We start from the raw sequence: 26,676 nt of genomic DNA on the forward strand, positions 1-26,676 counted from the left end.
CACATGGCTTTTGTAGTAAAGAAAGTTTTACAAAAATATGGTGTGTACAGACTTTCTTATAAGATGAATCGAAGACCCTGAGGCAAAACACTGCTTTTTCCCCCCCTTACGAGTTTCCTTAAATTTGATCATAACCTTTAGCTCAAGGTGTAATACCAAATTTGGAGAAATAATATTGTCTCATTGCCTACTCTGCTTACTGTACACATTAAATAACACTGCGCTGTGATTATCTGTTCATCCAGAGGGCATTATGCCCCATTGCTAATGCTCGGTAATGCAGGCAGAAATGTGGATTTCCCACAACACAGTTTCAAATGTGCTGGTTTCCTGTTGTGCTTTATCTTGTGCTTTATCTTGGCTCTGTGCTTGTTTTCGAAAAAGCCTGGAGTATTGCCATAAAGGCGTGTTTTTCTCATGTCACCTCCATATTGCCATTTTACAAGAGGCCCACGCAGAATGACGAATGACCACTGGCACAAAACTGCTATGTGCTTAAAAAGGGATTAAACGAGCAAAAAATTGCGTCTCCAAAACATGACAAACGGCTACACATCCAAGTGCCAAAGCATTTTTTGAAATTGGAAAATGAATTAAGAATGAGAGGCTCTGTGACAATGAAAGTCACCCCAGATGGCATCAGTTAGGGGACTTTGTTTTCAAGAGGTCCTCCACGCATGCTTGCTCTGTTTGGCCAGCTATGAAAGAGATGCAGCTTTCCTTTGGCATCTCTGATGACTGACTTCCTGGAAGCTGTGTTGCGTGAAATGGCCTCTTCTGTACAAGTCCATCTCCTTTGCCAGTCCTCATCCCTTAACACAAGTCAGCTTCCTGCTGCCAAACATGCAGGTTTTGAGTGTCACTCCTGGTAAAATGCAGGAGTTCCGCCTAGTAAGATCAAAAATGGAAGCCCTGTTCACTCGCTATCATTCATTCTCCAGTACTCGCGGACCGAGTTCAATCGTAACCAAGGCAACGCGGTGGCAGGGCATGTGTAGATTTTGGCACGTGGGACACGTCTGACAGGTTTCAGGCTGCTCTCAGTTGAAAAGCAAGTGAGAAGTTACCCCTGTGGCCTCCACAATCACTTGAACTGGGGCAAAAAGGACTGGCAAGAACAAAACTCTGTCTCTGCTTCTCTCTCTCTTTCCGCTTATTCTATCAACGCTTTAAGAAAACACTTCTGATGAAAGTCTGGAGGGCCACGCGGTAGGTGGTAACCAAGGCAACAGGGTCAGAGTGTGACATTATACTTGTGATGGCTGACAGCCACTTATACAAGCATTACAACCTTTGGAGTGTGGTGTATACTGTGAACATTTCTGCACTGACCTCACCGCGGCTGCAAAATCTTTATTGACTGGAGTCCCCAAACAAACTGCTGTGACCCTACCTGTTAAGAGACTTTGCTCTAATCTCAGGAGATGAACTGGATTCACAGCGTACACTTCCTGCTGCAATATTATTTCAAGCTATTGGGTGGTTTGACACCAGGTTTGTGTATTCAAGCTCAAAGTGGACTCCTAACCTGTTTTCATACCAAATATAGTCTTTTGCTTTGGCTGAAAGAAGGGAATAGAGGTGCAAAGGGGGTCACAGAGACAGACAAAAAAAACAACAAAAAAAGAGGATAGATGCCAGAAGCAAAGATATTTATTGAATGAGTCTTTATTTACCGAAGAATCTTTGATGAACAATAATATGACCTTTCTGCGCTTGTAGCTCAAAGCAAACCTCACAACATTCTGTGTCTGTTCCACGTCTCACCAAATATTTTCCTTGGCCTCTCACATGTTTTTGCTCTGATGAACTTAAAGGCAGCTGCCGCTGTGAAGCAGATGTAGAGCCCTAAATTTGCATCTTGACCTCCTATGGGAAGCAAATGGGAGTTGATCATGCCAAGTTACATTACTGTTAGCCTAAACTGAAGAATTCTGATTTTGATAAAACCTTCACCATGAAAACTGATACCCAAAGTACACAGTACTCCTTTTCCTGCCGCCTTCCCTGGAACTCCCACTATTCTGGGACCAGCTACAAGAAGCGTTCACCTCCTCCACGGAGAGGCTAGATAAACATTTACACAGGGGTACTTCAGGGAGGGTAGAAAACCTAATACAGGGCTAGGGAAGGATGGATTCGACAGTTCATCACATTAGCCAATTCATCAGTTTGATTCAGATTTTCAATCAATAATCAATGAAGGCGTTTGCTGCTCTTTTTCAGCAATTTTTCTGCTTCACGCTGTTGTAGACTGAAGCAGAGTAGCAATCTATGTGGAGATTTTCACGTACTTGTAAGTAACCTCATTCATCTTCAAATAATTTTAATCATAACTGGGTTTGCATCTAAACCAGTTTCTCTTACATTTCAGTGAATCCAAGAATACTCACCATCAGGACTGATTGTGTGGTGAACTGCCAGAAAAAAAATCTTTAGCATTAGCCGTTTCACCAAGTGCTCCAAAAATGATATACATGTGTGTTAAATCAACAAAAGGGTACAAAGAATTTATTATATATTGCATAGGACAACAAAGTATGTGTGGGGTAGAAGGATAGATGGATGTCGTACCATGGGAAACCATTTCATTTTGCATTATCAACGTAAGTTACATTTTTGAAATAATGATCTCTCCCTAATTTTGTTCTTTGTGTATAAAGCCAACAATTATTTACACATCACAAAACTGATTTATTAACACCTACCAAAATTCTCCCCTGGGGTGTCAGATTAGGGAAATGCTGTTCCCAAGGGCTGCTACCAGTGACAAATTTATTAGTATTTGTCTGCTGTGCTCTCTTTTCCTATTATTCTTTGGGGTTAAACCGTTACAGGAGTTACTGAGAGCATAAAAAATAAATAGACAACAGGCATAACAACATTTATGGAAATTCTCATTGCTGCAATACCCACGATTCCATGCATATCGCCATAAATCTGTTTAAGTAAATAAGTATGTCTGTTTTTTGTTTTCAAATGATGACATGGGATCTACTTGAAACTTGGTGGAGTTTGGGTGCATTGCAGTCCTTACTTTAAATCAATTTGGACGAAGGGTGGTCTCATTATTGGGATCAGGTTGAAGCCATGCAAAACCTGCACTCCTCTTTTTTGCAAGTCATCATTATCAAAGGCAAAAACGTAACTTCTCATGGTGATTTAACATCTCATATGCATGCTTTGATCTCACAGGTATGTCACTCTACTCTGTGGAGTCATAACGATGATATTAAATCAGATTAATATACACACACACACACACACATACATATATATATATACATATATATATATATATATATATATATATATATATATATATATATATACACACACATATACATACACACACATATACATATATATATACATATATATATATATATATATATATACATATACATATATATATATATATATATATATATATATATATATATATATATACACACACACATATATATACACACACATATATATACACACACATATATATATATATATATATATATACACACACATATATATATATATATATATATATATATATATATATATATATATATATATATATATATATATATATATATATATATATACACACATATATATATATACACAAAACACCCAGCACGCCCCTGCGGGCGGTTTATCCTTCAAGCTCGGGTCCTCTACCAGAGGCCTGGGAGCTTGAGGGTCCTGCGCAGTATCTTAGCTGTTCCCAGGACTGCGCTCTTCTTATTTATTTATTTATTTATTTATTTATTTAAACTCCTGACTGTAGCTTCGCCTGTTTCTGATACTATTATGTCTGTGACAGCAGGCGCTGCACTTGAGTTCTGAATTACAGGAATCCAGGATGAATGCACAGTACTTCAACACGTTAACAGCAGTATAGAGACAGGCTGTTAATGTCTGCTGCTGAACTATGATTACAGCTGTTTACCCACTGGGGAAGCCGAGCTGTGTCTGAGTGAATCACACCTCCAGACAAATGCTTTTACACTGACATTTTACCCCTCTTTTTATGTATGCTTTTTATACACCCACTTCTCTGGCTCCGTCACTTTGTCTGTTTATGTCGCTCTGTCAATGTCTCCTTTTGTCTCTCTCCCTCTCTCTTTTTTTCCTCTGTGTGTATTTCTAACTCTCTCTACGTGGTCAACTCTCTCTCTCTCTCCTTCTGTCACACTATAAACTGCGGGGATGATGGATGCCCCTGATTGCCTGAAGCCTGTGAGTCCAGTACACTAAATTCCCAGCTCTGTATAGTGCTGTGCGCCATTAAAACAACACCTACACAAAGCAGAAATAGCCACACATGATCACTAAGTGAGCACAGGTCTGTATGGTCAAAGTAATCTGGGGCGAGGGGCAGACGAATATAATTGACACTAAATCTATAACAAGCACTTGGATTTGTTTTACCAGCTGATTTATGGTTACTGAAACTGTCAAAGCTATTCTTCTCGTTACACAGTCTTCTTATTGAAAAGTTCTGTTAGCTGCAAAAGATATATACAAGTACATATTGCTTTGGGTAATAAAGCGGATATAAAACTCTTATCTACTTTACTTTTGACATTTTCAGTAAATAAATAGCAACATCTTAGTATTGACAAATGGATGAGCAAAAAGCCTTATTGTGCTTTTGCCCATTCTTTAATTTTACCAAAGTAAATACCAGATGAGGCAACAAAGTGTGAGGTAAATTTCTGAAATGCATTGATGTATAAACATGGCTCATTTCACAAAAATGTCAAGACAGATAAAAAAGATTTGTTACCAGCTCTTCCTGTAATCTCTATTGTACATTCCTACATGTAAGTTAGATAAAAGGACAACAGAATGTGTGGTGGTAGTACTCATGTCTGCACAGCTTTGCTCATGGTGAGACAGCGCAGCACTTAGGTTTGGCTGTGCTTCTGTCACTGACACTGTCCCAGCAGGCCAATGTGAGAAGATGGGAAGAGGAGGGGGCGGGGGGCGCGTAAGATGAGAGGTGACGAGCATGGCTTTGAGGTGACGTAAAGTCTTCAATTTCTGTCAGGGATTAAGTCTCTCAGAAAGAAAGACTTACTGAGGGAGAAAGACAGAGAGAAACATATATATAGAAAAAAGAAAGAGAAAGGAAGAAAAGGAGACAAAGGTTATTTTAGGGTCTTTATCCTGCAATAAGGTGCCTTGAGCTGACTACTGTTGTGATTTGGTGCTATATAAATAAAATTAAATTCAAAAGAGAAAAGAAAAAGTGAAAAAAGAAACAAAAAGAAAGAAAAAAAAAGTGACAAACAGAAAGAGAAAGTAAGAAAAAAGTCAGAAAGAGAAAGAAACTAACAGACAGAAAGAGAAAGTACGAAAAAAGTCAGAAAGAGAAAGAAACTAACAGACAGAAAGAGAAAGTACAAAAGAAGACAGAAACCTAAAGACAGAAAGTCTTTGCTTTTCCAAATATCCAGTGAGAAGGGCAATGATAGGGGCCTTGCATCATATCTTTGCTTCTCCTCCCCCTTCTTCTGCAGTGTCCTTGGCTCTGTGTTCCCTCCAGATGGGCCTTGGTTGCTGCAGCACCTCTCATGATGACACGGGCCCCAGCTGCCTACTGCTGCTGCTATTTCTAGGCCTGTACCCCTTCCACCTCAAGGAAACATGATACCACCCTCAAACATACACATCTGTCAGCGATTACAGAATGTACCGTGCAGGTACAAACTTTTGACTTTGGTGGGTTGAAAAACTGCAAAAATGCATAGATTTTTTGCGTATATCAAGCAAAGAGCATTTGCCATACTCTGCTTTAAAAGACCACAAGCTGCTGGGCGCACAGCACAAACCTCTCACATAAATGAAAACACAGTCATGCAGACCTGCAGAAAGGGTCAAGGTCAGAAGACAAAACACCATTCTCCCCTGTACTGTTAATCTCCTCTTCTTTCATGCTTGAAATCTATTTTTGTTTTGTTGTTTTCGTCATATCCCTAGGGTGGCTGGAAATGAAGAATTAAGACAAGAGCACAAGAAAACAAACCAAGTTGCAACTAAGTCAGCGAACACTGCAGCCCTCCAATAACAACAGTTCTTGATAAAAGTCTATTTTCTCTGCACACTGTCTCCACATGATGTTATCATTTTTCTTTAAATTCAATAAAGTCTTCCCTCCCCACTCAGATGAAAACTGTATAGTTCAGAGACGAGCACACAGTTTTGTGAAAGTTTCCCATATGAGTCCGCCTTGTGCAATATGACTTTGCTGAAACGCTGAGGATGTACTGCTGTGAGAGGCTGTTATGAACACAGATCGTTATTAAACCTTGGGCTTTGTTTTGATTTCCACTAAAGAGCAGACAATTACTGTGTGTGCCACATAAAGGAGACAAAATGTCTTCTTCAGTTAAGAATCAGATCAGGCTTTTATAATCACTCTCCTCCTATTTGCCTAGGTTTGTTCTCAGCAAAGGGAACCATCATAAACCACATTTATCCACTTGCAAGCATATGCCTTGGGTAAGAAAAAAAGTGAGTGATCCTAAGGTTTAAAGAAATGAAAAAGATGGGCCACTTTTTTTTACCTATGAGTATTTTCCAAAAATATAGTAAATAAAGGTGAATAATGCATTGTTTTCAATTAGAAGTGTTTAGATTGTCCTTTTTAATATATTACAGCATGTACTGTAAGAGTGGAGAATTCCACATCGCATCTCATGCTCCATCTACTGCTGCAATATCTCTCTATCTCCCTCATTCAACTTAAGGAAGACTCTAGTATAAAACAGAGTGATCCTGCCACTCTGTACCCCAGTCGAGCATCACAGGGTACACATGTACAGTCATGACCACATTCCAGCTTCTCTCTAGACCGCTGACTCAGGGACATGTCAGAACAGTGGCTCTTGGCCCCCTGAGAAAGCTAGACAGCTATACTGTCACTGTTTTGAAAGGTCGGTGCTGTGATATGATTGTACCACGACCTGTCAGACAATGTGTTTTCTTTTATTTATTATTTATTAACCTTTATTTAACCAGGAAAAGTCCCATTGAGATTAAAAACCTCTTTTGCAAGGGAGTCCTGGCCAAGAGGCGACAACACGTTGAAATTACAAAGTTACATACATATTATAAATAACAATTACATTTTAAAAACATTTTTCTCTGGCTCTCTCAATCTGGACTTAAAAGCATTTAATGAAATAAGATCTGCTATCTTCCAGTCTTTTTGCATCATGTTCCATGTGAAAGGGGCAGCATAAGTAAAAGCCCTCTTTCCCAGTTCAGTTCTGGCAAATGGAACATTGAGCAATAAAAGATCGCTTGAACGCAGGCTGTAAGAAACAGTACTTCTCCGTGTGAGCAGATCGCAAATGTAGGTGGGCATTTGTCCAAGCAGGGCCTTATAAATAAAGATGCACCAGTGAGCAAACCTCCTGGAGGACAACGAAGGCCATCCCACTCGAGCGTACAGATCACAACAATGGGTCAAGGCCCTACAGTTTGTAATAAACCGTAAGGAGGCATGATAAACTGAGTCAATCTTATGAAGACACTGGGCGGAAGCATTCATGTACAGCAGATCACCATAATCTAAAACAGATAAAAATGTAGCATTTACAATCCCAATTTTAGTTTGAGTTTTTTCACAAGATTGTCTATGTGAGGTTTAAAGGTCAGAGAATCATCAATTAAAAAGCCAAGATATTTATACGTATGCACCACTTCTATGAGGTTTCCCTCAAGAGTGGACACCAAGGGGACAGTTTGAGGAAATCTCTTCATGTTTGAAAACAACATTAGCTTTGTCTTTTCAGCATTGAGAACCAATTTCAGCTCCAGAAGTGTGTGCTGAACCACGTCAAAAGCTTTCTGCAACGATTCTATTGCCTTTTCAAAGTTTGAGCCAAAGGAATAAATAACTGTGTCATCAGCATAAAAATGCATACTAGCATTGGACACATTTTGTCCCAAATCATTTATATACATGATGAACAGCAGAGGTCCTAAAATTGAACCCTGTGGCACCCCAGTGTGAATATTCAAAAGTTCTGAGCACAGAACTCCGGGAATACCCCGTTGGTAGGCAAGAGAAAAACGTTTCCTCCTGCCTGTCTTCATAGGAAAGAATGAGATTAGCTGTTTAAACTTGTTGGTAGGAATTTCTTCATTAGCTTGATAAAAACAAGAGCTATAAATTTGATCTTCAGATTAAAAACAGCCTTTAAAACCGCATAGCTGTCTATCCAAATTAACAGTTAAAAGCACAAAGTACACAAAGCTAAGGCACTTGAACTGTGCATTCAGTAATTAACTAAGTTAATAAACTGCGAGCACTCATGTTCTTGCTCTGCAGCTGTGGAGTGCAACGAGAATGTGTTCTGCTTAGTGACAGACCTCTGTACCGATTGTCTTCTTGTGTCCTGCCGCAAGCACATGAGAACATGCTCCTCTGGAACAGCAAATGACAGGATGCTAAGCACATCACAATAATCACAGGGCACGAGAGGATAAATGGGAGGCAAGCAGTCAAGGGACAAACATTAAAGCAGCCAAAAATAATGTATAGGCTGCATTTTTTAGCCTGATTCAAACACCAGTGACAGAGCACCATGGTTTACCAGATATACTTATTAAGAACCAACAGATTAGTTTAAAGATGGTTCCTTCAGTAAAAATATGTGGGGCTAATTCAGTTATGCACTAATTTTATTTAGTAAACAGTTCAATTCAGAAAACGAATCACAACAACAGCTGTCTCGGGGTGTTTTACACTGTGAGGTGAAGACACTACAACAAATAATAATGAGACAACCCTCTATAAGCAAGCACTTAGAGACGGTGGGAAGGAAAACTCCCTTGTAACAGGAAGAGAGTGTATAACCTTTTGGTATTGATTAATTAAAATAAAATTTCAGTCTTTTTTTGAACCAGGACTACTTCTTTCAGAAAACAGCTTAAAAGTTAGAGTTGAAGAAAGCTGCTCACCTATGAATAAACTTTGACTACCTATGGACAACAGGGCGATGATGAAATTATGTGCTACCCTTTTGTTAAGTGACAACATAACATTTCCAGAAAAGTCTGCTGCCTTAGCTGAAAATCCATCTTTTTTAAATGTGCAGCAGTGCTTTTGTTGGCAGGGGTTCTACTCAGCTGCCATTCTACCTGTGTGCAGCTATTTATTAGCACTATTCTTTCAGTTAAGCTTTTAACAACTGATGGTGTATGCCACAGCTGCTGGGCTCTCAGTGTAGCAGACACCAATATTAACACTTCAGAAAAAAATGTGTTTCAAGGGGTGCCATCTAAGACACGATTGCAATTTTATTCATGAGTAGTGTCTATTTTCTGGTGTATAAAGGCACTTGTTTCCACCGATCTGGCACAGGTGGTGTACCGAGCAGACCGACCTTCAAAGTGTACTTTTTTTGTTATCATATTTGTAGACGCGATTGGCCGTGCTGCTGTATTTATATTACAGTTTTTCTCAAATGCTAAAACACAAAAGCCAGTCCTCTAAACCAAATGACCAGCTGTCTAAACACATTTACTAAATCTAGCCATCATTTACCAATATCATAAACACATGTCACATGAAGACACAATTCACAGAACACAATCCTCCGTTGTCATAAATCTAAACACATCTTTCCTTGCTAAAACACAAGTTGCAAAAGAACTCTGCTCATATTCTCAAATGAAAGCTCGTGTGATGCAACATGCTTGCCACAGTCAGCAATATTTGAACACAATGAACACACCTGGCGTCATTCATTACACACAACGACTCAAAATTGAAGAAACCTGTTGCTAATGCTGTGACCACATGTATAAAAGCAAGTTCAGAGTGCACAGTATTCTGAAGAGTCCAAACAAACACAATGGATGAGGGCAGAGTCAGAGGAATTCGATGCAGAGGAGGGAGAAGAGCTGGCCCTGGAAGAAGAGGAGCAGGCCAACGAAGAAGAGGAGTTTAAATGAGAGGAGGAAGAGGAGTTTAAATGAGAGGAGGAAGAGGAGCAGGCCAACAAGGAAGAGGAGAAAGTCCAGGAGGGAGAGCAAGACAACCTCGCACCATCATTATGGACGAGATGCAAGCAACAGTCATTGATCATGTCATTGTCCATGGCATGACAATGGCTGAAGCAGGACTAAGAGTCCGCCCACACCTGAGTAGGTTCACCGTGGCCACAATTATCAGGGCATTCAGACAACACAACGGGTATTGTACTCGATTGCTTTCTTTGTCACAATACAGTTTTACAAACCTGTAAAAGTAGTCTATTGGTTTCAAATCAGTTGTGATTGTATTGTAACACATGTCAATTGACAACATGTTTCTTTCTTTAGAGTTGAAAGAATGCCACATAGAGGTGGGAGGGTTGCCATATTTACAGCAGCACAAGAAACCCTCATTGTGGATACGGTTCGTGGGAACAACCTAATCAGACTCCGGGAGATCAGAGACAAAGTCATTGCCGATAATGTCAACTTTGAGAGCATTGACGATGTCAGCTTGGCCACAATAGACCGAGTTCTCCGGCGCAAAAAGACGCGGATGAAACAGGTCTATAGGGTTCCCTTTGAGCGCAACTCTGCGCGACACAAAGACCTACGTTACGAGTATGTGCAAGTAAGTTTACATCCATGTTCACAGTACAGTTAGTGGACATACTGTGTTGCTCAGTGGCCTACATTACTTCTGGACAATACTGTGCTACCTGATTGACTGTTGTTCTGAACACCTGTGCCCTTTCACATTTTCACAGAGGATATTACAGTTGGACGCGATGGCCAGACCTCATGAGTACCTCTTCCTGGATGAGGCTGGCTTCAACCTGCAGAAACGAAGGCAAAGAGGCTGTAACATCATTGGCCAAAGAGCCATCACTGAGGTCCCAGGACAATGGGTGTGTGTGTGTGTGTGTGTGTGTGTGTGTGTGTGTGTGTGTGTGTGTGTGTGTGTGTGTGTGTGTGTGTGTGTGTGTTAATATTATCCTTTGTGCGGCCATGGGTTCAGAGGGGCTTGTCCACCGGCATGCTGTCCTTGGGTCTTACAACACCCAACGTCTCCTCACCTTCCTAGAGGAGCTAAAAGACATCCTCCTGGACCGCCAACAACACCATCCTGGGCCCGCACATCACATTTATGTGATCATTTGGGACAATGTCCGCTTCCACAGAACAAACCAAATCAGAGAGTGGTTCACCACTAACAGTGACCACTTTTTAAACGTCTGTCTGCCACCCTACTCCCCTTTCCCGAACCCTATAGAGGAGTTCTTCTCATCGTGGAGATGGAAGGTTTATGACAGACAACCATACACAAGAGAGAACCTCCTAAGGGCAATGGAGCTGGACTGTGTTGACATCCCAGCGGAGGCCTACCAAGGATGGATTCGCCGTTCCAGGGCGTTTTTCCCGCGGTGCCTGGCAAGAGACAATATAGCCTGCGATGTGGATGAGGTGATGTGACCCGATGCAGCTCAGCGACAGTGATTGTGGTGTGTGTGTGGTGTGAATAACGTAAATAAAAAAAACTTCACACCCTGATCATTGTTTCAGGAGTACTGTTGTGCGCAATAGATTCTGTTTTTGCATCGAGTTGTGTTACAGTAGTGTACGTACATGCAGGATTTTGTATAGATTCATACTCTTCGTATGAAACAAATCTAAATGCCTAATCCTCTGCAGAGATCTACGACGATCCGTTACTGTATGGTTTCTAAAAATATGCATTGGCAGTTATGAAACAAAGAACCTTCTCACAAATTGGGCATTGTGTTTTCAATTGTTTTGCTGTAGTGTGTAATGATGTGTATAGTGTTTACATTTTTGAAAGCTTCGAGCTGCTCTTTTGGTGTGAAAGTTTGCAATTTGCAGTGGGAAGGTGTGGTTGTGTTTATGTAGCTTTAGAAAAGGGTGTTGTGTTTAGACATTGGGGAACATGGTGGAAGCGTTTGTGAAATGTCTTTTAGCATTTGAGAAAAACTGCAACCAAACAATACTTCTGTATTTAGCCATAGGGTGGCAGATACATATTTCAAAGCCTCACATTAAGATCCTTCAAAAACCTTTCTGGTTATTTTTTCCAACTTTGTTTTCTGTCCAAAGTTATACTCTTTTTTTGAAAATACAACAAGAACATTATCTGAAAAGAAATTCTGTTTAAATGAGGACCGATCTGCTACATATCTGCTGATATGTAGCATCAGCACGTGCAAATGCATGTCAGTATAACATCAAAAACAATCACAGACACTTAGAACACCAATTTAAGCCCGTCAGTGGTAAAAACAAGCACTTGACGCAGGCAGTTACCCGGTGGAATTACTTCACAGCTGTTTCACAGTTGCCAGTTGTAGCACTGTCACTCAATAGTTGACTGATATCAAACATTTTTGTCCCTATTAATAATGTAAACTACAAAAAATGATAAAGTAAGATCCGGCTTAGAAATACTGGAATTTGCCTTTAAGTGGACATCATGTCATGCACAGTGTGGAAAAGAATGATCTGTCAACTAATGAACATTACTTTCTGCTCCTGTCGTCATTTCTCAGGGGCCAAATGATTTGGTGCACACTGAAGTATTCACCAACATTCAGCAAATGGCCAAACTAACAATAAATCACAAAACAGCAGGGAGGGTGCGCCTGAGACCACTGAGTCAGCTTAAGAAACTTCATGATTTATGCTAGTCGGAGCCATCAATCTCTGTAATTCAGTTAGAAAAACAGCAATAGCTTCCGAATCCACACCACAAGTCTTCCTTCAGTTCATAGGATCTAATGAAACTATCATTTGAGCTTTTGGTTTATGTTTCGTGGTCAAAGTTTTCACGGGCAAGATGCGTTTCACTGCACTGCACAACACAAATCCTTTGACTGCAGTTTGTGTTCTCTGTGGCTGAGTGAGGCCATGCAGGCAAACGCAGATGGAGCGTCACAATTTCCACCCTGTTTTATTAAGCTGTTAAATAGTGGATTAAGCTGCTGCTCAAATATGACTTTTAACTATTCATATTACACATATTTAGCCAGTATATGTTGACATTCACGTGTGGGCCTCCATGTGCTGCAGCAAAGCTTTTTTCCATCTCACCTTATCATCCAAATCTAACCACAGTGGTCACTCAGTCCTGCTTTTGTGCATCCTGTCCTCCAGGCAGATGAATGAGTATGAAACGTTTTGACAGTTGGGGTTTCAAAATGGAGCCACTGGTTAAGAGAAGTGACATGATATAGACGACAAAGTCAAGCGAAGAGCCAGGAAAACACGGGGCCCCTAAAGTGAAATCCAAAAACAGGACTTTTGCTGTCAACATGTCAAAAGAAACTGACATGACACATCAAAAAAACACCTACATTGAACAGATATGTTACATGAATACAGAGAGAATGTGTTTGATTAGGCAGTGCTGTGCAAAAGCCCTAAACCACTCTTGCAAATAGTTCTCCAGGCTTTCTGAAGGTCTTTCAAAGTTTTACTCTGGACATAGTTTAGACACTATGTTACTAGCAGATTATCATAAAAATATAATTTGTTCCCATTTATTTAGATGAATCTATGAAAAGGGCAGTTTTGCAGGAATAAAATTATATTTTTGCATTACAAGATGATTCCCAAGAAACTATTACTCAAAAACAGGAAACCAGTCAAGTAGTAGGGGTGGGGGAAAAAATCGATACTGTGTAGTATCGTGATATTTTGTTTGCTAATAATGTATCGATACAGGGACAGCAGAAATCGATATTTTGTTACAAAAAAGGTTTTTGTGCTCTGACTTCAGAGCATGTTGATCCTTTTTCTGAGCAAGAATCCTGACATTCCTTCACTGTCCAAATGTGTTTAACTTGTTTTTTGGCAGCAATGAACATGACAGTTTACTTATTTTAATTTAAGACATGTTTTATTTTAATTAAGTTTAAAACTTTTTTATTTAATGTAAAATTATATTTTGTTTTAATTTACATTCAAATTCTTCAGTTGCTGAATGGGCTGCATAGTTTTCATAAATTGCATAGTTCAGAATAGCTATAATTGTACCAGATGGTTGCATTCAGTTAAGTTGGACTAGGACTGTAATACAAACCGTTCAGTTTGTCAACAATAAAACTGACTGAAATGAGAGAAAGAATGAGTGTGAGACTTTGTTATTAGATAAAATGAATATTGATAAAGTTTACCTTTATGTACAGAATCTGAATATCGCAAAATATTTTTAGAAAATTGCAATAATATCGTATCGTGCGTTAAGTATCGTGATAATATCGTATCGTGGGATATATGGTGATTCCCACCTCTATCAAGTAGAGGAAAAAATAAGCGACAAGCTTAAAAAGTATATACAGCAGATTTAAACCATGTCCTCAAGAAACAGGAAAAAATTCCAGCAAAGACCTGATACAGAACATAAGAGATGCATCTGCACTGCAGTAGATCCAGCTACTGTTCACTAAAGCCTCATCCGAAATGGTCTTATTGAAAAGGTGGATGTCAAGAAGCCATTTGTAGGGAAGACTTCAGGTCGAACAAAATGAGCTAAATTCAGTTTGTTTTTGGAATCGGCTTTGAACAGGTCAACAGCGACTTTCTTGCTATGGACTTTGAAAGTCTGGGGACAAAACAAAAAGAATGTACACCATAAAAGTTCTATAAATGTTTTTACCCAAACATGACAAAAAATTCCTTTGTCAAAGCAAAACAAAGTCACAAATGGCCTTTTTTTTGGAGCCCCTATTTAGGACTGAAGCTCCGCAAGACCAGGCAATAACTGTATTAGGCACGCAGGTAAAGGTTGAGGTCACACTGTGAGACAATCCAAGACATCCATCTAATCCTCCCTGCATAAATATAGGAACCCATGACCTCTACACTGCAAGTGCTTAAGCAAGAAGGCAGAAGCATGAAACTCATGAATAGCAAAAGGGTTGGGCCAGGGAAAGGACACAGAAAAGGGCAGAAGGTTTGATTAGAGAAATGGCAGATAAATAAATGATCAAGAGCAAATTGAAAGCCCACTAAAACAAGGTGGATGATTATTTTTAGAATCGTATGTGATTCTTAAGCAGCAGGCAGTTGGGATTTCCAGAATAGTTGGGGCACATTATCTAATGATAGAAAGCGCAGGTATCCATCAAACAGTAGGGTGGATGTATATAATACAACTAGAAACATTTGCCTCCTATTCAGCTATAAAACCTACTCCTTAGTGACTAGCATGACAGGGATGCCTAATGTGACTTTCATTAACGATATGCTACAGGCCAGAGGCTGGAGCAGTCCAAGCCCAAATTGAAAAGTGCTCAAGCATAACTGTATCGGATGCCCAGTTTCCTAGCCCCATAGTATGACTGATTGAATTCCTGCCTCACCCACAGAAAGAATTCCTAAGCTTCCTTTTTCCAAATCAAGTGGGCAGCTTGGCTGGTTGATGTTCTAACGAATCTACTATGAGCAGCCACTGTCATGTCAGCAGATATTACAGGAAAAGTAGCCCAAGACAAAAGGAAATGGTTACAAATATCTTTTTATCCCAAAGTACATGACACAACAAAAATAAAAACGGTATGTGCCAAACAGATAACAAACTTTTAACTTGATATTAACATTAACACACATCCATAGATACTTAGGGGGCAAGACCAAATAAGGGCCATTTGAGAAGTTCCTTGTATAACTCCATCTATGATGAAATTATACACAGACGATAGTGGTTTCTCAAAGTGGGTTACAGGAATCCCCACAAATCCACAAACCACAACTCAAAATAATCTACTATAAATTATAAAATTGTGCTGTGTTGTTAAACTAAGTATATACAGAAAGGGACCATTTGCAAACAATTGTGTGTTCTGATGACTCCCTTCCACATTTGTTAACGTTTGCTAATATCATGTCATTAAATTGCAATTGAAATTTAAGAACCACTCGTTCTTCTGTGCTTCTGCATACATTAGTTTATTAGGTTTGCATTTTAAAAAAATGCTCACGTGAGCCTAAAAACTACATCAGGCCACATAATCAAGCAATGCAAAGACCAAGCCTGGTAAACCAGTGCTAGGATTTTGAGGGGTTGATTGAAAGCTTTCATCTCTGTAAGAGATACAGTGCTTTTCTACTTTAGCTGAGTACTCAAAGCACTTTCTTATTTGCCAGCCTCATTCACCCATTCACACAAGTGGCTTTTTCATGCACTTTTAACCTAACATACACAAACACATACTTAGACGGATGCATCAGGGGCAACTCGGCGTCCAGTTCCTTGTTCAAGAAATTGGGAATTAAACAAACGACTTTCTAAACAGTTGACATGCACTACTGCTTGAGCCACAGCCACCAAGATTTCCATGGCCCACAAAAATGTAAAAATCCCTACTCAAGTTGATGGAATAAACACATAAAAGGCGACATGAATAAAATATCAATGAAATATTTATTATAATTACCAAAATGAAAATCTATAATTCATATTACATTTTTTTGCACATTCATTAATGTAACGTCTCAGATTTACACCCTCATATTTACAACCCTTCATTTAAGACACTAGTCAAACTACCTGCTGAGTTCTTTAGCTTTTCACACATCAGCTTTTGGGTGGAGTAGAAGGTCACAAAGTTGAGGTATGAAGACATAGTGTGATGCACTCCAGCATAGTGTTGAAGAGCTAAATAAAACACCCTGCACACATGCAATGACAGGCATGATCTGAGGTGTCAGGCTGGAGGGGAGAACTGTAGCTGCTAATTAGAGGTAGATTCTGATATAAAAGACTCTCCAGCATGGAGGGTCTTGTTAGCTAACAGGCAAATCTGAGTTCTCCAGCTGAGGGGTTGGCTGGCTGCTGCAGAGCAGTCTTCCTTCACTGACATCGATAGGGGCTCCACAGGAGGGTTGGGAAACAATGGTGTTGACAAGCAGTATCAGGCCTAGCAGCATGAAGGCAGGGCCAAACGATTCCATTTCCCAGCCAATTCCATTATCAGGACACACAGACTTTACTAATGCCTGAAAACAAACAATACACGAGCATCCTTCTAATTAAGCCCCTGAGTACCACTGCTTAGTGCACCGGCATATCTGTGTTGGATGCCTGCAAACAGCCTGATTGGATTCATCAGCACTTTTAACGTGCTCCTGTTTCCTCCCATAGGCCTCTAAAAGACTATTGGCTCTATTCAATGGCCCATCCAATACTCTGCATGTCTAAAGACCTGAGAGGCAGATTGGGGTATTGAGGTTGTCAGTTATTTCTTCAGGAGTAAACAATCTGACAACATCCCATGTTGACGACAATGCAGACTAGGGACAAACAAGTATGTCAAAAATGATTATCTCTATATTGTCATGCAAATATTGTAATTACGACTTTTTTTTTCCATTAAACTCAGTTTTAGTGAACAAATATTCAGTGAATTTGTTTTTTTTTAAAACAACGCACATATAAACATAATATACCTGACTTTGAAATGAACTTCAAACATGACTTTGGTAATTAATTAAAATATTTACTTGATCTAAAAAGTACAGTCTCTTTCTCTGTATATATGCATACAGATGTATATGCATGTTTATGTGTATGTTACACACTTTAATGGTTATCAAGCTTCAACAATGGGCAAGTTTTTGTTTCCTCGTCACTATTCCACACCATTCACCGAGGGTGAAAGACGGTCACAACAGATGGTGGAGAAGAAGGAATCGTTCTGCACATTTGCATGCTATTTCCAAATCCCCCCCCCAAAAAAAACCGCAACTGACATAAAAGTCTGCAATTAATCTCTGTGAACGGCAGGCGTGGCAGCTTTCCCTCGTCTGTTCAGTCATCTCCATCTTAATTTCTATGTTTACGATTAAAAGCCCCTATGAGGTTAAAGTATTTGCCCAGTAGCAAAAATGCTTAAATGCTTCTTTTTTAACATTTTGAACTGTGACTGTACAAAGTTTGATACAAGCCAGTTCAGCTGGTAATAATAATAATAACCTTCATAAACACATTCAAACTGGGTGTGGTTTGATACTTAAAGTTTGATTTATCTATATAACCCAAATAAAGACAGTACTTATGAATAGTTAATTTCAATTATTATTATTTACACTTTTAATAATAAGTGCAATGGAACATTATAATCAACTGGACCTTCTACAGACACAGGTAGCACTTGTGTACTAAATCTCATGTAGCATTTCTACAGGTGCTCATAACTGATTATGAGGATAATTAGTAAAAAGTGCCAGTTACTCAAATATTTGCATAATTGCATGGAGCTCCTTGTTCTTCAGAGCAAGAAGATGGATTTTATAATAACTTGGTTTTTAAATCCAAATGCTACAATTACACATCCCACTTGCAATTTACAGATCAGACATTGATGACTGACAAAATAATTCAACTTGCATAACTCAAATGAATTATGCATATTGTTGAATAACCTTTCAACTCAAATGTGAACAGATTAATAGAAAAAACGAGACCACAAATCTGTGTAAATGACCATGATCGTTATGAAAAACTGTCAGCATTACCTGCCATTAAGAGATGAAAGTCTGCTATTAAGGTGATCAACTCAGGAGAAAACGTGAGATCTAAAGAGTAACTTGAGGCAACTGCAGTAGTAACAAGACACAACAAAGTCAGACTGACATAATTCTTCCATACTAGAGACTGAGAATGGATCCAGTTAAGTCCTGCTTTTAGTGGATTCTCAAAAGGTTTAAAATGAGAGAAACATTCTGCAGAAGCTCTGTGTTTTTCCAAAGATAAAGATGTTAATGACTAAAGTCAGCGGAAGAGTGAGGGGGCAAGAAAGAGAGATAAACAGAGTGAGAGACTTTACCTAAAAATGGTCACTTAGTGAATGGCTTTAAAGAGAAGTGGAAGCACAATATCATGAGGTGATCAGGATTAATTAAATGTTGAGTGGCAACACACATTAATATTATCCCACACTTTAAAAAATGAGGCACATTAATGAAGTGAAAATTAAGAACTCTTCCTTTATTTTCAAGATAATGGTTCTATTTGACTTGAAATTGAGTGTGTTGGGGTTATCCAAAGCAAATGGTAAATGGTTTTTCCCACCTTAGTGGTATTCAAAGTGATACTTAATATACCTCCAAGCTGGGTTTCTCGTTCACTCATTCAAACACGCCAATGGAAACTCTGTAGAGCAGCTTTTGAGTTCACTGTCTTATCCAAGGACACACCCCTTTAAAGCAGTGACACTGTAATACTTTAATAATACTGGTATAATAACACTAGTAGCAATACTTTTTTACTCTGCGACTAGAAAGAGGTACAAATATATACCTAGAAATGAGCTGCCGTACCTCTAGCTTTACCTGACACATTCTACTTTAACAAACAAAAGTAGGTACAGCACATTTCAATAACAAAACAAACGTCAGGTATTTCTATCATTTTTCAGTACATTTCTAACTTAACCACATCAAATAACATTGACTGTTTTCTTTTTTAACTCCATTGGTCATATAACTGCCTTGATCCTTTGCTCATACTGAGGCTGCTGGCTTTTGGATGGCTTCTGAGCTCTGGGTAGCTTTAGCTTTAGCCTCTTTGAAAGTCTCTTGAATTTTTACTGAGAATAGATACAAAATATTTTCAATGTTTTTTTTTTTCTATTTATGGGGTTGCTTCCCAAACAATGTAACTGTTTGGATATAGAGATAGTTAGAATTTCTTTAGAAGAGGCAGAAGAGTTGAATTCTATTGTATTATTCTATAATTCTATATAGAAGATAAATGCAGCCAATGTGCCATCGCCATTTGAAGGGTAAATTAGCTGTCTTTGTGTCTGGCTGAAGTGGTCCTCCCACACTCTACTTTTCAGCACCGATTTCATTTTTCTTCGACGGAGGTTGCTGCTTGATTATGTCTGGGATATTAGCCAATCTGCATGGATGAAAATTGTAATTTAAGATCTCATTAACACTCATTTAATAGCAGACACCCAATGTTTGGCTTTATGTTGACACATGGTCAAGACTGCTCACAAATTAGTTTTAGCATCAGACTGTTTGCGAATAGTCTGATGATTGGAGCTGCTAAGCAAAGATCTTCATCATTTATTTAAAGCCAAGTTATTGTAAGTACTATTGACCCGCATCAAGTAGTTCAACTTCTGCAATTTTTCTAAAGTACAGTGAAGCGGCTTCCACTTCTGAACATTCATTTCCTCAAGGTTCATCCTCAAGTTCAACGATCCTCTCCAGTACATCGCAGCAAACAGGGCCAAGCAGAGAAGTGCACTGCGTGAGTCATTTGGAGTGTAGCTATTGTTCAGCAGAAGTACACACTGCAATGAGCCAACAAACTGGCTGGATTCACCAGTGTATAATTGCCAACAACATTCCCTTGAGGAACAGTGAAGTTTTAGGTTGAAATGATCCAGTCACAAAGACCCACACTGGAAACATGACTGGATGAACGCAGTTTTCTGAAAGGCTACAGGGCAATCAAAGACAAGTACAGTATGTGGAAAGAATAAATCTTTGGAAAACAGCCACATATTTTTGATCCATTAAATCCTTTTTTTCCTTTCAAGCTTTCACATTCTCTCTATTTAGCTGACAACTGTTACTGCTCTGTTTATGCCAAAACACATTAACTTGGAAATGTAACTGCCCATAAAGGAAAGAGGTGTGAGTTTTGTAAATCTGCCTGTAATGACAAAATTGAGAATCTCCGCTTTCCTTCTCACAGAGATTATAAAACCTTTCACATAGGAATGTGGAGTGAAAGTCAGACCATGTCACGGCTTGTGGCTTACTTGGTTTCACTGTTAAAAGGGGTACCTGAACTGGTCCCTCTGCATATGCTGGAATGCACTTAGAAAACACTCCTGACAACTTCCCTTAAGAAACTCTGGAGAAATATAAACAATTTCACTAGCAAAGTTGCCTATGTGGGATTTGATTTTAGTTCTAGGTTGGTGACCCTTACTTAACTGCATATTTAATCCAATGGCTTAATAAGTTTGAGTATATTTATTGAGAATATGGATGCGCTTGTGCCTTGTGTGTCAGATGCTGCATAGGTTAGAGTGATTATGTTAAAGGTCAGGATCTTTTTGCACCTTGGTGGAACGTGATAACAGAAATTTCCTACAAGTCCACATTGGCCTTACTTTTGCTGTGCATTCCACCTACAAACAACGGGAAAGAAGCAAAAAGTACAGAAAGTGAGTAGGAAGAACAAAGCTTCTATTCTGTACACAAGGCAGTGTGTGCAGCTGAAAACAACACAAAAAGCACAAACATTTTAGACTGATTTGATATCTTTTCTCAAGATATACAATCATAAAGACAACAGAGTATGCTGTGTGCTGTCTAAATGTGCTGAAGGTCTCCTCCTCCACATAGACACGCCACACTTTATCTATACATTTCTCTGTCTGAGTAGAGCTAGAAGGGATCAGGTCGGTCCTTCCTCTCTCGCTGATCTTCCTCGCTTCACTAGGGGAGAGATAGTGTAGATAAAAGAGGGCGTTTAAGCTTCTGCCACTTGTGGAGAGGTCTCATCTCCAGCCTCAGGTGGTGTTCCAGCACACGGCTAAGATTGAAGGCGAATCACAGACACCGCTCGAGGCCAAGCTGCTTTCTACAGCAGCACCGGTGTTATACATTTCTATGTGTGCAGGCACACAGGAAGGGGGTGAGACATAGAAAGAGAGATAAAGAGGGCTGGCAGTAAACAGAGAGAAGATGGAGAGAAGATGAGGAGTAGGAGTCTAAGGAGGAGGAGGGTGGAGAAGACAATATCGGTATTCAGCGTAATAGAAAATGCTGCCGCTTCATGGGAAGCCTCCCGAGAGGGTGAGATGTGACAGACCGCCTGTGAGCAGCAAGGAGCAGGGCATGGTAAAGAAACAAGGCTGATGAAAAACACACAGGCAATAGGCTAACTCCCTCGCATTAATCAGGAGGTTCAGATTTGATTTCAAGCCAAGCACAAGTCTCTATTCCTTCCTTGCCCGTTTCCTTCCTTGCAGACAGACACACAGACAGACAAAGTCTATCTCTTCATTCCCGGACTAACATCCTGCTGGCCTCTGTGCTCTCTACAAATCTCTGACAGAAAAAAAAATGGTGCCAGGAGTAATTCCATTGCTCATTATTCTTCATTACAGAAGAGAAAAGCACCCTCGGCTAGATCATATTTGCCGTTAACTAAAGTTTCAGAGACAATTAGCTCAGGTTGTTAAAATTAATCATTGTTACAGCCATGATCTTGGAGGCCGGCATTTATGGTTTGTTTATTTGAACGCCTCCCGTGGATATCGACCCGGCCCTGTTGTAAACAGCAGGATACTGCCCTCCACAATCGTTGGGTGGATTTACTTTCTGCACAGGGATGAGCCATTCAATTGTGACTTAGATTATATGCACTGAGTGGGAAAGCAAACTTCTTATTATTTCTTTATTGAATCGTATGACTGTTTCAACAGTATCCTCTGCATTATGAGGATAATAGATCCTCTCTACAAGGGGGGGGGGGGATGTAACTTGGAATTTCAGTCATTTCCTTGTCTTGAAAATCCCTACAGCAGCATTCCTACGTTCTCGATGCTTGTTGTCATTCCATCGTTGACTGTAAACATAAGAGACTCGTGGGATCTGATAGGAGGCTCAATTATGGTAATCTAAGCACTCTCTTTTTCACAGTCTTGCTGAAACAAGCTGAATAAAACTTGCCTCAATCTCCCCAAAATGAAGACATGCTTTCTATGCATTTCTTTCTTTGTCCTTTTTCCCCCCAGTCTGTTTTTTCTATTGTGTTTTGTCTGCAACTGGATCCCATATCCGGCTTAAATTAATTGACCCACTTCCTTTTTAATAGTTCTTGTGGTCTGCCCCATAGAAGCAACCAGAAACTAATAGCCATGGTCATGCTGCATGGAAACCATATAAACACCCCTGGCCCATTTCACAGAAATACACACTTAAATTCCATCACACAGTTTTTTTCCTCCTCTGCTTTCTCAACTCATAAGATGGGCACTGTCTCTTCAAAGGCATACTACTGCACGATACATATTTATGTTGTTACGCTTGGCTGTTTATAGTTGGTAATTTGCATCAAACCTTTGCCTGGTTTAGGTTGAGAAACAGGATACCTGAGAGACATATGGCAGGGAGCTCTGCCCACATAAGCATGAATATCCCAAACTTGAAAAGACATACCACACATAAATTTGGACGCACATACAAACACAAAACACACATGCAATTTCTAGGACCTAGGTTAGGCCTCTGAGGGCTTAAGTAATACTCTGTATAATACCCCACATCACTTACCGAGAGCATCTGCGGCAGACAGACTCATTTAGAATGGATGTGCTTCAGGCAGCTATAAGGAATTCTATTATTGCACAAAAAAAAAAGTAAATGGAATTTTTTTCGGCCTAATGTATAGGTCTGCAGGATACTTATATGATAATTCAGGTGTAATTAATGTTTTTTCTTGGCAAATGGATAATTCATGCAGAAGAACACGTGAATTTTTAGTGGAACATCTAACCTGCATGTAGGTAAACGTGTCTAGTTTCCCTCTATGGAGCCACTATGAAGAATTTAATTTGTACACTTTTTGTTAACTGTAGATGTCCATTCCACAACAAAGAGATGAGTGCAAATATTTTGATGTGAAATTCAGTTTTTGCTCATTTAGATTGTTATAGAAGCAGGCAGGTTAATTATGACAGAATTTCATGACTGTACACAGACCAAACATTCCTGAAAGTCGAATGTTAAAAAAGACTGAGCCAGGGGTTAAAAAACAATACATAAAATACATTGTTGGCTACCACAAAGAAAGATTATTTACGGTATTTAAAGCATGATATTTTGTTTGTTAGAACTTTTGCCTCATAGCAAGAAAGTTCATGGATCGTACCCATAAGCAGGACTGGGGCCTTCTGTGTGGACTTTTCTTGTTCTCTCTGGATGCTCTGACTCATAGGACTCACGGTTTTTAAAAAAATGTATGGACTAGGTTAATGGCAATAGGTATACATGTGAGGATGACTAGTTAGCCCTCTGTGTTAGCCCTGTGATGAAATCAATCAATCTGTCCAGGGGATACATGCCTGTTTTTTGTTTTTAATTGAAGAGGGTGAGGGAGAGGGAGAGAGGAATGGATGGTTGGTCTTTCTGTAGAACACGGGTGTCGAACTCCAGGCCTCAAGGGCCGGTGTCCTGCAGGTTTTAGATGCGTCCTTGATCCAACACAGCTGATTCAAATGACTAAATTACCCCCTCAACATGTCTTGAAGTTCTCCAGAGGCCTGGTAATGAACTAATCATTTGATTCAGGTTTGTTGACCCAGGGTGTTATCTAAAACCTGCAGGACACCGGCCCTCGAGGCCTGGAGTTCGACACCCCTGCTGTAGAACGTTTGTTCAGTGAAAGATAAATGAACCAGTGAGATGTTTCAAAAAAAGTTCGTAAAAGTTTTTTTGAGTTTCACTGAGCTCCGTTAAATAGTATGGTTCCAGTTATAAAAGTACCAAAACATCAAAAAACATCCGTCCAAAGCAGTCTTCAAAACTCTGGCAAAAAACCTACAGACAGCGGCCTACTTTTTCTCGTCATTCAACTGCCTTAGATCCCACCCATTCCCTTGTCTATGTTTTGCTAACTCATTTCACCCCCTCCTATTTCTTCATCACTCCTCTTTCTCCGTCTGTTATTAGCAGTTCTTTAATAATGAACCCTACAGGCGTCCTCTTCATTAGGCAGGCAAGGGGAAAGAGGCCAGCGAGCCAAGCTGACCCTGCTACACTCTCCTCATTGGGGATCTGGCACAGGAATTTTAATAGGAGAGCAATGCAGGCAGGCAGGTCAGTCCTGGGGACACACTGTGAATGCCAATCTGAGCTGACCAACCGGCGTGAACACAGCAAGTGTGCTGTGCTGCTAGCCTGACAGTCTGTAACAAGTGTGGAGGAAAGGAAGAAAGACAGGCAAAGGATGATGGCAAGTGGGAAAGGGGTGGTAAAGGGATCAAGAGGGACAACACTGAGGTACTGAGCAGCTATTCAGGTGAGAGGAGAGGGATAGAAGGCCAGAGTGACAAGAGCCTGGGCAAACTGAGAAAATTTCTGCCTTGACTGCCATACTAATAAAGCAGGGAGGGTTCTTAGACATTTCACATTTATATATGCTTAGCCTGAAAATTTATAGGACAAGAAGACGCAGAAATGTGACTGCAGCAAGGAAACTCCTGTGAAGCCTGTTAATTGTAATCTGGGACTAAAAAAGCAACTGATGAATATTTCCCCCAGGAAACAGGATGAGCTGTATTTCATGGCGCCTAAACCAGCCGCATGAGTATAAGCGACATAAAAGGTGTGAGCTTGCAGTGGGCTTTTAGAGCTACTCTGTGCTGGCTAATAAACCATCCACTCTCTTCCTACATGCTTAAACATTCTGCCTTTGAGCTACACTTTATATCACCCATTTTAAAAATTCCCTGCCCTGAACAGCACAGGTGATTTGTTGTATATTCACCACTGGGCCAGTAGATTTTCTTTTTTAGCGTCTCCCCGCCATGGTAATTGCCACACCGACCTTGATGCAGACAGGATAAATGAAACATATCCTCTGTCAAGGCTCTGCCATTAGTAGCACCACAGAATTACCTCATTTCTTCTGTGATCTCTGTAAACATTTCTGATTCTGTGCATGCCTGCTCATTCTGCAACACTTTCCACGACTATCAGAGGGAGCACTCACACTGGAGCCTCATTCCAAAAGACACTGCATGTCAATTCATTTACACAGCCAAAAATAAAATAGCTCTTTGTGCAAAAGACAGTTTGATAAGCCAGAATACGTCTGGGATTTTCAGTTCATGCTGCAGGAATCAGTAAAGATTGGACACACGCACTTTCCAGCAGGTAAAAAAAGTTTAACGACGCAACATCAACCTTTTTTGTTTTATTTTATTTTAATTTTTTTTTTAGATTCAACTGTTCGTGAAACATAATGTAAAGAAAAGGCTTTTAAGAAGAGAACGTTTGAGTAAATGTTAGCAGATGAAAAAAGATTTAGTAACCCATGGTGGCAGATCGCAGGGAAGTTTTAAGTTTGACAGGACAGTTTAATTAAAGTTAGCTGGTAGGTGTGGTGACAGACTGAGCATAAAACCTAAAGAGTGGGATTATTTCACGAGGACAAGGGTGAAATGCAACCTATGCAGGAAGCTAATCATTCATCAACCTCAAACATGGCTTATAGCAGTGGTTCCCAAACTTTTTCTGCTAGGCCCCCCTTAGTCAGACAGAAAAACCTGTCCATTATGCTAGCAGTGTCCAAGCCTTGATTTTTTTTCCCCTTTTCATACCGCCCCCCCTTGCAATGGCTCTGCACCCCCCCTTGGGGGCGGGCCCCACACTTTGGGAAGGTCTGGCTTATAGCTTGAAATATTTAAGCAGGCTAAATAAGTAAGTAGCCGCTTAGCATGGCTCATTATGATAGTAGATCATCATTAATGCTTTTATTACAAACAGATTGTTTGCAAAATGTATCTTTAAAACTTGTAACATGTCTTTAAAGTCAGCCTAAAATACCCATCTAGGTTATACCCAAAGCAAAGTAAAGAATTGACATAATTTGAACATTTCAAGGTTCAAGGTTCAAGGTGACAAATAAAGAAC

At 39.8% G+C, this 26,676-nt stretch overlaps 1 protein-coding gene and 1 pseudogene across 2 annotated transcripts in view; one reads left to right on the plus strand and one right to left on the minus strand.

Moving 5' to 3' along the window:
- The window catches only part of LOC146609535 (RNA-binding motif, single-stranded-interacting protein 3-like), a 301,239-nt gene that overhangs the window by 232,183 nt on the left and 42,380 nt on the right, over positions 1-26,676 (minus strand). The gene's annotated exons all lie outside the window — the stretch shown is intronic.
- Positions 10,083-11,303, plus strand: LOC146609536 (uncharacterized; annotated as a pseudogene).

The sequence above is a fragment of the Diplotaxodon limnothrissa genome, linkage group LG22, assembly GCF_057381915.1.
Source record: "Diplotaxodon limnothrissa isolate DT_005_m linkage group LG22, D_limnothrissa_male_GT1.1, whole genome shotgun sequence".
Taxonomy (NCBI): domain Eukaryota; kingdom Metazoa; phylum Chordata; class Actinopteri; order Cichliformes; family Cichlidae; genus Diplotaxodon; species Diplotaxodon limnothrissa.